This window comes from Chanodichthys erythropterus, chromosome 7 (genome assembly GCF_024489055.1).
Source record: "Chanodichthys erythropterus isolate Z2021 chromosome 7, ASM2448905v1, whole genome shotgun sequence".
Taxonomy (NCBI): domain Eukaryota; kingdom Metazoa; phylum Chordata; class Actinopteri; order Cypriniformes; family Xenocyprididae; genus Chanodichthys; species Chanodichthys erythropterus.
This window is the reverse complement of record NC_090227.1, coordinates 14,887,175-14,901,287: the sequence shown is the minus strand read 5'-3', so window position 1 is coordinate 14,901,287 and position 14,113 is coordinate 14,887,175.

Here is a 14,113-nt window from a genome sequence, read left to right as displayed (position 1 = left end):
GTGCCTGAACCAGTTAATCAGTGTTTTTTGGAATTTTCAAATAAGAACAAAGTGTTAAACTTCCAGGCTGTTGTGCTGGGGTAAGTTGGAGCTAAACAGCGCAGAACATTGTCCATATACAGTAGTGTTATACAAGAAACATCTGTCTGTCTAGGACCCCTTTTTGGACATTTGCGAACCACCAAAATTCAATATTAAATATTAAATCGTCTGACTAGGACCCCTTATGGATGTCTGTGGACATGCAGAACTTCAATATCTGAAAGTAGGAATAGGGACCCTCTTGGACGCTCCACAAAGATGTTAAATTGATGTCTTTTGGACGTGTTTTAGCTTAGTGGGTTGTATTTATCATGGTAATAAACCTAATCTTATTATATCAGTTTTTTTTTATGCATGCTCATGACCATAACCACAGTGAAAGAACATTGTTTTAAAAGGTTAATTCACCCAAAAATGAAATTTCTGTAATTAATTACTCACCCACATGTCCATGTTCATCTTCGGAACACAAATTAAGATATATTTAATGAAATCCGAGAGTATCTGATCCACTCAAAGGCATCAATGTCATTGCACCTTTTGATGCCCAGAAAGGTAGTTAAAAACATGTTTAAAATAGCCCATATGACTTCAGTGGTTCATCTTAAAGGGATAGTTCACCTAAAAATGAAAATTCTGTCATCATTTCAAGTTGTTCCAAATCTGTATAAATTTTTAGTTCTGCTGTACACAAAGGAAGATATTCGGAAGAATGTTTGTAACCAAGCAGATCACGCCCTTCTTTGACTACCATAGAAGTAAAAAAAAATACTATGGCAGTCAATGGTAGGCGATAGTGCTTATTCTTACAAATATCTTCCATTGTGTACAGCAGGACTAAGAATCATATACAGGTTTGAAAAAACTTGAGGGGGAGTAAATGACAGAATTTTCATTTTTGGGTGAACTATCCCTTTAAAGTTATGAAGCGAAGAATATAATTTTTGTGTGCAAAAACAAAACAAAACAAAAATAACGACTTTATTTAACAATTTGAATCATTGTCATACGTAGTGAACTCAGTGCAGACTTCCTTGTTTACGTCCGAATGCCAACTCAGTATTGGTTGAAGCTGAACGTGAGCAGCACAACGCGTTGTGATGCTGCGACAGGAGCCGGCCAATAATGAGCCAGCATTCAGACTGCAGTCACATTGATTATTTTAACCATGTTTTTAACTACCTTTCTGGATGTCAAAAGGTGCAATGACATTGCTGCCTATGAGTGGATCAGATAACCTCAGAAGGTCTTACAGGTTTGGAACAACATAAGGGCGAGTACATAATGACAGAAATTTCATTTTTGGGTGATCTAACCTTTAATACAAGGTTTTGTTGAGCAACGTTTTTCATACCTGTGTAGTGGGCACCAAGGGGTGTTTAACTCCCTGAGGTCTGAAAACGCGCCAGCGCGTTTTGCAGGATTTTTTTCACATTGTAGCAAAACAGACTTAAAATACTCCGTCATTTCTTGTCATAGAGACATAAGTAATATATCAATTGAAACTATAGAATGTCTTCTTTTATTTGTGTAAACTCAGAGTAAAAACACAATGTTGTGCTTTTTGTAAAATAAAGAAAACTAACATGATGTGTGATCTCTGCTCTCCCTCTGAACAGTCCATTCTGATAGTTCTCAGAAAATGAACTGTAACTTATGAATACTAATGACAAAAAAAAAATGACACTTATGTCTAAAGAAACGTTGAAGTGTCAGGTTTTAAATCGTGCAAGTCAAATCGAAAACAAACATTCTGTGTTTATGTAATCTGTATGAAAAGAGAGCCATGTCAGAAGTCTGTGATTCAGCTCATTACCTGCTAATACAGTGTAATGACATTTTTGTCATTTATATGTTTATGAACAACTGAAAAAAGCACAAATGTCAGGGCATGTCAAAACTCCTCCAAGCCCCAAATCAGCCTCAGACTCCAGAGGGTTCATTTTTTGTCCAAGGACTCCGCCTCGGTTTGCAAACATCTTCATCAGCTTTCTGGAGTATTCATCCAGCTTGGCAAAGAATGTTGACACCGATGGGACTGTCGTAATTCTCTCAAATTCTGCAAAAATCTACAAACACATGAAAAGTAATTTGTTAAATAATTTCTTATTTCTTGGGCTTCACTTTTTGACTTTCTCTGTGTGACAGCACAGTGCTCAATCAGCAAATGCATAGATAAAAAGATGTGTTTTTGACTGGATTTGAATGTGGCTACAGTTGGAGCACACCTGATCTCTTCTGGAAGCTGGTTCCAGCTGCGGCTGGCATAACAGCTAAAAGCAGACTCTCCGTGCTTTGAGTGAACCCTGGGTATTTTTAAATGACTTGATCCTGATGATCTGAGTGATCTGTTAGGTTTATATTCTATGAGCATATCTGCAATGTATTGAGGTCCTAGGCCATTGAGTGATTTATAAACAAGTAACAGTACTTTAAAATCAATTCTAAATGCAACTGGAAGCCAGTGCAAGGACCTGAGGACTGGTGTGATGTGTTCATGTTTTCGGGTTTTGCTCAGAATCCTGGCAGCAGCGTTCTGTACGAGCTGCAGCTGTCTTATGGTCTTTTTGGGAAGACCAGTGAGGAGCCCAGTACAATAATCCACCCGGCTGGTGATGAAAGCATGCACAAGTTTCTCTAAGTCTTGACTGGAGACAAAGCATTTAATTCTTGCAATATTTTTGAGATGATAATACGCTGATTTAGTTATTGTCTTTACGTGGCTACTGAAACTCAGGTCTGACTCCAAAATCACACCAATATTCCTGACTTGATTTTTAGTTGTTTGACCCCTAGGAGTGAAGGTACATGTTCACTTTGAGAACTTCATCTTTGTTTTCAAACGCAATGATTTCAGTTTTGTCTTTGTTTAACTGAAGGAAGTTTAGACACATCCAATTTTTAATTTCATCAATGCACTGGCACAGGGAGTCAATGGGGCTGTAGTCGTTAGGTGACAGGGCTAGGTAAATCTGGGTGTCATCTGCATAGCTGTGATATGCAATTTGGTTCTTTCTCATTATTTGGCTCAGTGGCAGCATATATAGGCTGAACAGGAGGGGTGCAAGAATTGAACCTTGAGGGACTCTGCATGTCATGGATGTCCACTCAGACTTATGGTCACCGATACTCACATAATAACCTCTCCCTTCTAAGTATGACCTGAACCGTTTTAGGACCATACCAGAAAGCCCAACCCAGTTTTCCAGCTTGTCAAGAAGAATGTTGTGATCGACAGTTTCAAACACAGCACTGAGGTCAAGAAGAACCAGCACTGTTAATTTACCTGAATCTGTGCTAAGGCGAATATCATTTATTATCTTTATGAGTGCTGTCTCTGTGCTGTGATGCGGTCGGAAACCAGATTGAAAGTTGTCAAAGTATCCATTCAAGCTTAAGAACTTGTTCAGCTGATTGAAAACAACTTTTCAATGATTTTGCTTATGAAAGGAAGATTTGAAATTGGCCTGTAGTTGCTCAATATGGTGTTATCCAGATTGCACTTTTTTCAGGAGGGGCTTGACATCTGCAGTTTTCAGGGATTTTGGAAAAGTCCCAGAGAGAAGTGAGGCATTTACCACTTCTAGGAGATCGGCTTCTAAACAGTTAAGCACACTTTTGAAAAAAGATGAGGGAAGTGTGTCAAGGGCGCAGGTTGATGTTTTAAGGTGCTGTACTGTTTCTTCCAAAATGTTACCATCAATTGCTTCGAAAACAGACATAATAGCTGCTTTCTGATGTTGTGATCTGATCTGTTTTACCCCAGTGTAGCTCAAGGATGTGCTAATCGCCTTTCTGATATTATTAATTTTCTCAGAGAAGAAGGAAGCAAACTCACAGCATTTGCTGTCTGAGAGCATTTCACTGGAAATCTGACTTGGGGGGTTTGTTAGTCTCTCTACAGTAGCAAAAAGAGTGCGGGTGTTGTTTAAGTTTTTGTTTATAATATTTGAGAAAAACGTCTGTCTAGCTTTGCCTAATTCCACATTGAAAGCATGAAGAGTATCTTTATAGATGTTATAATGGATTTCAAGTTTTGTCTTTCGCCACATGCGCTCAGCTTTTCTGCATTGTCTTTTCATATTTTGCACTGCTGTTGAGTTTCTCCATGGTGATTTTTGTCTGCCACTTTTCTTCCTGACTTTCACAGTAGCAATGTTATCAATGACATTCTGAGTTAAAAGAATCAAGGAGAAACTCAACAGAGTCCGCAGATATGCTTGGTGTTAAAGATATAGCCTTCATGAACAATGCACTAGTATTCTCATTTAAGCATCGCTTTTTGACCAAGATAGATCTAGCTTCAACAGTTGAAGAGATCAATAAATCAAAGAAAATACAGAAATGATCAGATAGCGCTACATCTTTAATGATAATGGATGAAATGTTTAGACCCTTACTAATAATTAAATCTAGAGTGTGTCCACGATTGTGTGTAGGCCCATGTACATGTTGTGTCAGATCAAATGTATTCAAAACAGTTATGATTTCTTTTGCCATATTGGATTCTGCATTTTCTATGTGGATGTCCCAGTAATAGCAAAACAGTCAAACTCAGAAGAAATTGCTGATAACAGTTCTGTAAAGTCCTCCACAAAGGCTGGAGAGTATTTTGGAGGCCTGTAAATAACTATAAGTAGAATGCGTGGAGCACCTTTTGACACAATACCCAAGTATTCGAAAGACAAGTAATCACCAAATGACACTTGCTTGCATTGATAGGCATCTTTAAATAGAGCAGCAACACCTCCACCTCTCCTAACAGCTCTGCAGACACTCATAAAAGTAAAGTTAGGAGGGGCTGTTTCATTCAGGATTGTTGCACTGCAGCTGTCTTCAAGCCATGTTTTATTTAGAAGAATAAAATCTAGGTTGTTTGTGGTTATTAAGTCATTGACTAGAAGTGATTTATTTTTAAGTGAGTGGATGTTTAAAAGTGCTAACTTAACAGTCTTACTTTCTGTCTCTACAGTAATCTTAGTTTGACGTGTAATAGGTAGCAGATTAAATGGGTTTGCCAAATGGTTTGAGAAGGCCTTAGGCTTTCTATAATGTAATAAAACAGAAATAGAGAAAGCTACAGGCACACTGGGTTCCCACTTGTTCTGTAAACATTTGATAAAGTGATTGTTATCATAGCGGGGACCCGACACACATCACTGAGAGCTGTTATCGGTTGTTTTTGGTTCACCTAAAACAGACGGAGGAGGTTGAGGGGCGTGGCGTTGTGGCAGGGGCCGAAGAGCTCTCACATGAGGAGGAGGAGGGTGAGCTGGGCCCACAGGCTTTGGTGGTTTCGGGGCTTGGCGCTTTTTTGTTGATATCTGGGGGCTCGCAGCAAAAGAGTGGGAGAGTTTGGTTCCAGCATACACCAGTTCCTCCATTTTCTCTGAGAAGCACAAAAGAGGGGATGCTGGAGAAAGGGATAACATGTCCGGTGAGAGGGGCTGTTGCTCTGGTGTTACTGGAGGCTGTAATATGTTGTCCTGGCTTCCCTGGCTGTTTTCCCGAAAGTCGTCCTTGGGTGCTGAATCTTGGAGCAGTTCTAACACATCACTGTCTCTCGGTGAGCTCTGTGGGCAGGGCTCAGTCAGGATTGTGTGCGTGAGCAGTGGTTGTTGTGGCTGCGTGGTGTTATCATTGACCTTGTGAGATGTGTCAACCGCATGTCCATTCAGGTGCTGAAATGAAGTCCTGTGGTCAGTTGTACTCTGTCCAAGTGTGTTTGTGCCATTCAGGTTGAGTGGAATTGCACACATTGCTGAAGGATGATGGAGGCAGAAGTAGATATTGTCCTTTAGCACTCTTGAGCCCAGTTTGTTTGGGTGCAGGCCATCATGAGTGAACAGTTGTCTCTGACTCCAGAACAGATTGAAGTTGTAGATGAAATTCAGTCCTTTTAATTTGCAGGTTTTTTGCAGCCATGTGAACTTTTAGTCTTTTAAGCATTTCAAAAAGTTCATTGAAATCCCTCTTAAGGAGTTCTGTCTGCTCCTTCCGAATATCATTCTTCCCCACATGAATGATTAGTCAATTTGCAGTTTTATATTTCATCAGAATGCTCTTAAGTTCCCTGTTTACATCAGAAACTGTTGCTTGTGGAAGGCAGCATGTATTTGTATCCCTGCTGCTAATGTTTCTGATAACAGAGTCACCCACTATCAGATTCCTGGGCTCGGCTGCTCTCTGAGCTGAGTGCCGCTGACTGAGCGGCACTTGAACGGCAGTTAGCATCGGTTTTAGCTGCTGGCTGATTTGATCTGTGGCCGATCATGTTTGGGGATTCCTCACCCACATTCATTAACACTTCAAATCTGTTCTCCAGATGTACTGCCGGTGGTAGGGAGCTATTGTTTGGGGTAGAGGATGCTACTGCATTAAAATGTGTGCCTCGTGACAATCTGATGTCTCGAGTGCCTTTGGGTCTCGCTCCCTGTGTGTGCCATCGATTAATATGTTGATCAATTTCGGCACTCAGTACGGTCTGTTTAGAGGGCATTAGATTCATGGGACTCACCGACTGTGTGCTGAGGACGTCCATGATGAAGCTCTGTTGTGTGTCCCTTCTGGTTTGGTAGTCCTGCAAGTAACTTTGTTTCAAGAACTGCAATCCTTTGTAGAAGTCTGTGGCAGTTTGTGCAGCAGGTAGATTCTTCAACCAGAGGAGGCATATTATTTCTAATCCCTTTGGATGTAGGCAGCTGTGTTTTCCCTTCTCCGGAATGTAAGCTGATGGCTGCCATCAGTAGAAAGCTGGTTGGATAAAAATTCCCCTTTTTTGTAGCAATTCTTCCAGTTAAAATGATTGTTGGTGCCAAGATTTGTCGTTTGAGCACTGTGCCTATTTGCTGTAGTTAAAATTAGGAGATAAAATATAAAAGCAATAGAGCAAAGCGCGGAGCTGTATGCAAGAGTGTCCGAACTGTAGCGAAGCAGGAAGTTCTCAGGACTACTAGTTTCTATATTAGTTAATAGAAGTAGCAGAAGTGTTAATGTAGAACTGCTCATTAGTCCTGCATTACTTCCTGCATAGTTACTTATTAATGGCGGAACATTATTCTAAAGTGTTACCAAATATTCTACCTATTATTGAGATTTTGATCTAACAGTGTGGTGGCTCGTCCAGGATATTCCCAAGAAACAGGACTGGGGTCTGAGAGGTCATCCTTCATCACAGGTAAGTTGTTTTTTAATAATTTCGTGTGGTGGTAGGATTGATTGAACTCATCCCATAATAGGTAGTGTTATCCTTGGATGCAGATCTAAGAGTTAGTCCAGGAAGATTTGTCTGTAAGGGTACTGTTTAAACGCACAGCTACCTGGCAAATATTTTGGTTATCTCTCCGTGCGAGGAAGATCCATGCAGATCCGCTCTGACGGATATCCGTTTAGATCTGCTCTGACGGAAAACAGGGTTGATGGGAATATTCCGGTTGACGAATTAATAAAATTGGCTGAATAATTATAATTAAAGAATTATAAAGAGACCCCTTTGGTGTGGTGTGGCAAATTAAAAATCAATTTAGGTGAAGGATGGTTTAAAAGATGTCAAGACCAATACAAGATGAGACACCCCGAAATTGGATGCTTAAAAATAATTGTGGATATTGGACTGAACCCTATTTATCAAATTTAAAGGGGTGGACTCAAGGAAAAATACAGTTGGATCCTTTCCCCAAAGAAGGCTCTTCTAAGCCGGGGATATAGAAAGTGCAAATTCGATGATTAATGGGGGCTGGGGAGACCCAGAGTGGAATTATAAGTACATGAAAGAGTCATAAAGTAAATGGAAAGAGATAAAAACATATTGGGATAAAGGTCCAGAGAGGCCAAAATTGCCCCATGCCTCAGCAGTAAACAGGCAGACTGTGAGAAGCCAAAAGATGAACAAAAATCAGAGCCTGCTTTTATGTTTGTGAGACAGGGAAGTCAAATTTCCATACGTCCTGCTAAGGCAAGTGACATCGAAAGCATAACAATCTGTCTTCTCCCTCTCATCCGGTGAAATTTGTGCAGATCCTGAAAAGTCATACCTGTTACGCACAACTGACGGGTCCAGATTTTAGAGTAATGCTCCTCAGAACTTTCGGGGAAGATGTGACAGAGACAGAGATAATTGATGCGTGTCCTTCTCTGAAAACAGAAAATGATAAAATGACTGGAAAAAGGACTGCAGATAATCATTTATTTAAAAATACAGTAAAAAACAGTAATATTGTGAATTTTTTTTTACAATTTAAAATAACTGTGTACTATTTAAATATATTTGACATAGTAATTTATTCCTGTGATGCAAAGCTGAATTTTCAGCATTGTTACTCCAGTCTTCAGTGTCACATGATCCTTCAGAAATCATTGTAATATGCTGATATGCTGCTCAATAAACATTTATGAATATTTTAAATGTTGAAAACAGTTGTGTACTTTTTTTTCAGGATTCCTTGATGAATAGAAAGTTCAAAAGAACAGCATTTATCTGAAATACAAAGCTTCTGTAGCATTATACACTACCGTTCAAAAGTTTGGGGTCAGTAATAATTTTTATTTTTTTGGAAAAGAAATTAAAGAAATTAATACTTTTATTCAGCAAGGATGCATTAAATCAATCAAAAGTGGCAGTAAAGACATTTATAATGTTACAAAAGATTAGATTTCAGATAAACACTGTTCTTTTGAACTTTCTATTCATCAAATAATCCTGAAAAAAAAAAAATTGTACACACATTTTTTTCAAAAATTTTATCAATTACGCCGGTGCCCTGTTGCGAATGCGGCGGGACAGAGTCACAACGCTTCTCGCCAACTGTATTTTTGGGAGGAGGAAGTGGAGGTATGTTGGAGGCGTTGTTTTCAGGGCCTCTGATGGAGATTGGCTGCTCATAGTCACCGGCGGGGAATTCAATCGACACTACTTCTTCTGATGAGAAAATTACAAGCATATGCTTATGAACAATAGAAAAATCTCTCGATAGCATTGAAAAGAATAAATTGTTTGTCCATATGACTACCTTGCAAGACATCATGAACCGCAGCACCCCTAAGAAGTGCATCATCAACTGAGAAAAAAAAACACATTATTTAATAGACTATTTATTAATCATGTTTTTTTTAATGGAGAGCGAAATGATACTTACTTATTTCATCCAGAATAAGATCTAGTCCTTCGTCGAAATAAAGAACCTCTTCATTCTTCATTCATTCATCTATGATATTAAAAAAAAAAAAAAAAAAAACATTGAAATTAAGATGGTCCAAAACATGTATGTGCATGTTCTACTTATAAAAATAGAGTACTCACCGATGTTATTAGCAGCCATCCTAACAATGACGATTGGATAATGCGACGTGGTAGTTCCTGTCGAATCTTTGGAAAATGGCATTTTTTTAAATCTAACCGGACTGAGGGGCGTTTCTGATATAAGGATATAAAGTTCTGGGTTGTCTTCTGAGCTGTCACCTACTGTGTCAAAAAACCTTAAACCTTTTTTAACCCTCAGGGGTCTGAGGATTTTTGAGGCCCTGGAGAAGTTTTGACATGCCCTGACATTTATGCTTTCTTCAGTTGTTCATAAACATATTAATGGAAAAAGTGGCATTACACTGTATTCAGCACAAACTAGGCTACAATAATATGTATGTACATGTTTGTGTTTTTGAAGGATTAACATTTATGCGTGGTTATTGAAAAAACAAAAAACTTAAGTCACTGAAATAAGGCCAAAAAATATATATTAAATCTTTGTTCACAAGACTTCTGGGTATTTGAGGTTGTAGACTAGAGTTTTTGCTTCAAAATGAGGTAAAAATTATGCTGCCTGCTTGTTCATATAAAACAATAGAGAGATTTAAATTTTCTAAAACATCTTTGGTCAAGAAACACAGTATGCGTGGAGGCCTGAATCCTCATGTATAATGGGTGATTCTCACCTGAGAAGACAAACATAAAAAAAAAAACAGCAATATTGTGAAATATTATTACAATTTAAAATAATGGTATTCTATTATATTCTTTAAAATATAATGTATTTCTGTGATGCAAAGTGTCTGAACAATTATGTTACCTCTATGGCATTTCATATAGGCTTTTAGCTTAAAAGCATGCACATTTGGAGAAATATTGATGGATTCTCATATGTTTGTCAATTTTCTATACAGAAGAGTATATTTACTCAGCATTTATTGTCATTACTATGAGTGCTGGATACGGTGTTTTGAATTCTAGAGCGCTCTGTGCACTTTTAGTCCACAAATGCCAATGCTATAGAAGAATAGGCAATCCAGGAAATAACTGAACTAACAGAGGACAAAGATCGCTAACTATGGCTATTCAAAACACTTTTCAAAACAATAAATACACGATTGAGATGATGAATGCATGTATTGACTGAATTTGTGTCTGAATAGCGCTCCCTCCGTGGGCGTGGCCGCATTAGCGGATAATGAGCTGAATCACGGATTTCTGACATGGCTCTCTTTTCATACAGATTACATAAACACAGAATGTTCGTTTTCGATTTGACTTACACAATTTAAAATCTGACATTTCAACGTTTTTTTAAGCATAAGTCTAATTTTTTTGTGATTAGTATTCACTAAGTTACATTTCGTTTTCTGAGAACTATCAGATTGGACTTCCTTCAGAAGGAGATGAGAGATCATGCATCATGTTAGTTTTCTTTATTTTACAAAAAGCACAACATTTTGTTATTACTCTGAGTGTACACAAATAAAAGAAGATATTCCACAGATTAAAATGGTGTATAGCTCTTAATTGTATGTGCAACATTAACAGAGTATTTTGAGTCTCTTTCACACTGGTAAGAAAAAAAAAACGCGGTGGTATCGCCGGCGATACCCTCAGACCTCAGAGTGTTAATGATGCTTTAGCTTCAAGATTTCCATTCATTGCTTCATTTTGTGCACGTTGAAGTAGCAGTCCCATTTCTTGTTCTGCTTTTGTGATGTAACTAAGTATATAGACCACTACAGAAAAAACATCCGTGAAATACTGAATATCCATATTCCCTTGCCAAGCACGCAGTAAATCTATGTTGTACTGGTTTACCCAAACATCTTTTGGATTTATTTTCAGGACAATACTTTTCTTTTTGGAACACCTGTTGTATGCTTTTTCAAATATAGTTTGATTAATTCCAATAGATGAAAAAAAGGCATCAACTGAATCAAAATTTATGTCAGCATTTAAAGCAGTTTTAACTTTCTTTATAATTGCACTTGCTGTGTCATCTCCATCCTTTCCTTTCAACTCATCTGCATGACTTGATCTTCTAATAAATGTGCGTGAAGATGGCGGTCTTGGAAAATTAAATCTGCAATTAGTATTTTTCTTCCGACATGTTTTTGAGTGTCTTGTACTGTGCTTCTGAACACTGTTCACTGTTTTGTAAAGAATTGTGTCATTTTCCGGTGGTATCTCACAAGTGATGTAAGTGTCAATGAACTCAGCAACCAGAGGATCATTATCTGCATCATGATCATTGAGCTTCGGAGCATTTTCCACCCAAAACAAGCAGTGAACATGAGGAGAACCACGTTACTGAAATTCAACACGATAAAAGTAGTCTTTTATCTTGCCAATGGGTTTTTCTGGTGACATAATGACATTTCTTAGAAAACAATGCCATCTATGATCAAACATCCTTGCTGCAGTGACAGGATTTCTTCTTATGAGTCCGCATTTTTCAGACCAGTCAAGCTCATTAACATTTATTTGTTTCCCCTCTTGCTTAATAATACTGCTCATCATTTCCGGCCATCTCAGATCGGCAGAACTGAAAGATGCAAAGAAAGTCGATATGCCTAATTGTCTAATCAATGCAAAAAGATTTTTTTGCGTAGACATCCAATAATGAGGAGTCCCTCTTACTGGTCTTAAAAATTTGTATCCTTCATTATAATGTAATATTCTTTGCAAGGAATCATAGTTTGTTAGCATATTTGGTGTTACCTTTAAGCAATCTTTCTCAGAACTTTTCCTCAGTGCAATTGATACATTAGACACAATTTGATCAACTTCTGATATATATTGTGCATAAAAGATGAAGTCTGTGCTCTGTGCAAAACGTCCATCTGCATTTAGGATTCTTGCATTCATGTATCGTGACAACGTGATTTTTTCCTGTCTTTCATCATGAAATGTTGGACCACCAGTAGGATAGAGAACAGGGAAACACTTTGCCTCATTGGTTTTGTCGGCTAGTAGCCTAACAGGACTGTTACCTTCACCTGGTGCTACATTGAGTACATCAATGAAATGTTGATCAATTATTTCTGAACCCAGATCAACAGGTTGTAGTGATGTGTCTGACAAAAGACCACTTTGTTCTTTAATATATGTTATTGTAGTAATGACAATGTTCTTAGGTGTAGAAAGGAAGGGGACAGGGTCGGCGTTCAACTGCTGACTGAGCTTTATTTCAATAAATTCAAACGTCAAACAAAAACTGTGCAACGCACAACAGTAAAACAAAATAATCCACAAAGGTCTTCACTCCAGTCTCGGCATATACAATCCACAATGGGCTTCACTCCAGCAGTGTTGTCGTGCACCAGCGGCTCAGTCAGCAGTTCCCCTCTCTCTCACCAACTCCTGCTTCTTGCGGCATTTTAACCTGTCTCTGCGCCAATTACTGAAATGAGAAACAGGTGTTCGTGATTTACATTTAACCCACTCACTCACCAAAGATCTCCCGATGCTCTCTCCTGCTGCAGACCTCGCTGAACCACACCCCCCTCGCCACAGTTATATCTTCCTCTGGGTCATCTCTGTGCCCTTTTTCGTCATAATTTTTATCTGTTATTTTTTGTTCCTCCGGTTCAAAATCATCAGTATCATTGTCTAAATCATCACTTGCATTCAAAGAGTTTACCCAATGCTCATTGAACTCTGCATCATGATACCACTTATTATGTCTCACCAAATAAGACGTTGACACGTTGACAAGTGTTGACATTTTTGTACTCATAATGGCCCTTATATGTCAGTTTCCGTTTCAGTTTTATTCTTATCATGTGGTCATCACATTCGTTACGTGGAAGAATATTTGAGACATCTGTTGTATTAACAGGAACACACACTACAGGTCCATGACAGCCTTTCTGTTTTCCATGTGGAAGACAAAGCAACTTCATAAAAGGAATGTTGCGTGCAATAAGATGCTGTTCCAATGAGTTCAGACCCATTAGTTCTCTTGGAATGTCCACCAAATGCATGTTATTGGCAATACTTTCTTCAGGCAATTTTACAATGACATGTATAGCAAATCCACAATTTACAAGCTGGATTACCTGATAAACAACATGTATTCTCACATTCAATGCTACATACATGTAAATACTTTAATGTGATGCATCTTTCAGCCAAATCAGTAATGTGTTGACCTTTGATATTATAGCAATCTCTTTTACATTCAATAACCTGTTTTTTGAACAATAAACGATGACAAACACAGCAAACAAATTCAGGACCTGTTCTGACTTCTTGATGAAACTGATTAATTGTGAAATCAATGTCTCTCTGTCTCTGCTGATGTTTTGCTAAAATTTCAGATCATTTTGTATTTTACTCATACGAAAGTTGTCATCATTGTGGTATTTCTTTTTAGAGTATTCACATACACGTGCTTTAAAGGTGGGGGTTTTGTGATATTTATTCTTTAAATATTCACATAAACGTTCTTTAAAGGTAGGGTTGTTGTAATATTTATTCTTTGAATATTCACATACACTTGCTCTAAATGCTTTGTTGCTTTTATACTTGGACTGAGAATATTGAAGAACACGTCTTTGAAAAACTACATTACTGGAATACTTCATCTTTGAATGTTCACGTTTTGACTGTTGTACATTAATATTGTTCTTATAATTACCTCGAAGATTTTCAAGTTTTTTCTCTTTATAATCATTGTCATTACAGTATTTTGCTTTAGAGTTCTCAATCTTTCTTTGCCTATAATCACTGTCATCACAGTATTTAGATTTTACCTGCTCTATTTTTTTCTGTCTGAAATCAGTGTTGCTGTGGTATCGCTCACATTCTCTTTTACATTTA